Source organism: Rhinolophus ferrumequinum, chromosome 10 (genome assembly GCF_004115265.2).
Source record: "Rhinolophus ferrumequinum isolate MPI-CBG mRhiFer1 chromosome 10, mRhiFer1_v1.p, whole genome shotgun sequence".
Lineage (NCBI taxonomy): Eukaryota > Metazoa > Chordata > Mammalia > Chiroptera > Rhinolophidae > Rhinolophus > Rhinolophus ferrumequinum.
The window spans coordinates 58928694-58930138 of NC_046293.1; the positions used below are offsets into that span (position 1 = coordinate 58928694).

Below are 1445 nucleotides of genomic sequence, written 5' to 3' on the forward strand. Positions count from 1 at the left end.
AAAGAGCATAGGACCTTAATTTTCTTCAAGACTTTAAGTACTTTAACATAGTTGTTTTAGGGAATGGGGTTCCAGGCTGCAGATAGGCTTTAGGGGCTCACTGTCCAGCTGCCCTTGGCCCTGCTCCACACGTTCAGTAAGGTGGGCCCAGCACTAAGATGGTGCCCATGGCCACTGGTCCACAGTCCAGGCCTGGCAGGCACCACACCCTGCCAGGTAGGGGTCCCCTGATGCGGCTCTTCACTGAGGAGGAGCTGGTCCGCTTTGGCTGGAAGGAGGAAGATGGGCCCATCTACATGGCAGTAAAGGGAGCAGTGTTTGATGTCACTTCTGCAAAAGAGTTTTATGGATGAGGAGGCCCTATAATGCTTTGACTTGTAAGAACTCCACCAGGGGCTGGCCAAGATGTCCCTGGATCCTGCAGACCTCACCCATGGCACTACCGGCCTCGCAGCCAAGGATCTGAAATCCCTGGGTGATGTCTTTCCCAACATGTATAAAGCAATTATCCCCGTTGTTGGCTATATGGCCTGGAGAATTCTCAGTGAGAACAGAATCCCCAACCTGGACTTCAAGCCTGAAGACCAGCCCCATTTTGACATAATGGATGAGTTCTGATGTCCCATCTGCAGGAGGAGGTTCTTGGGAGGTTGAGGCAGGGAGACACTCAGGTGCGAAGTCTCCTGCACAATAGGTTGCTTGGGTCTCTGGTCACCTAGATCTAAATAATGCAGATATTTTAACCTGGAAAAAAGTAGTTGTAAATTCTGTTTAATAATTACATTATCTGAGGTTCTTAGAAACCTAATCTTGCTATTTTTAGTGTCTGATGCCTCTCACAATATCTACAGTATCTAAAATCCCAGTTTCTTCTTTACTAAGACTGTCACATCCTTGTGGACACCAGCTCTTTCTTAACTTCTTTGATTTTTACATCACTCTTTGTTTTAAAACCAGGGAATTAAACTCCCAGGGAGCTTTGCTATGTTATCTCAATTAAATTATTTTTTAAAATAGGTTTTTATGCCTTACCCAAAATTTTGTCATGTTTGACATGGAAGATTTTTGACATAGGAAGATTTTTACATTTACAACTTCTGAGAATAGTTGCTCAAGTTATTTTTTCTTAACTTGTCAATAATTCTTGATATATGTAGTTCCATTTCAATACATATAGTTCTATTAATTCTCTTTGGAAAATACACTTCTTATTTTTTAATGTACTTTATTCTACTATATCCACCACTCATGCAGTCTCCATTTTTTTTCTTTTTCCTATTGCGAAGATTGTTTTAATAAATGTCATCAGATGTCTTTATAGACTGAAAGTTTTATGTTCTTATCAGAGTCTCTAAAAGTGACATTTCTGGATTACAGGGAATGGGAATTATAACTTTAACATACTGAATAATTAAATATATACATTTTTAAGTCTTTGGTTGGCA

At 40.6% G+C, this 1445-nt stretch overlaps 1 pseudogene; it reads left to right on the top strand.

Annotated features, from left to right (window-relative positions):
* Nucleotides 1-224: 224 nt before the first annotated feature.
* On the top strand, nucleotides 225-618 carry LOC117027977 (neudesin-like; annotated as a pseudogene).
* The last annotated feature ends 827 nt before the right edge of the window (nucleotides 619-1445 follow it).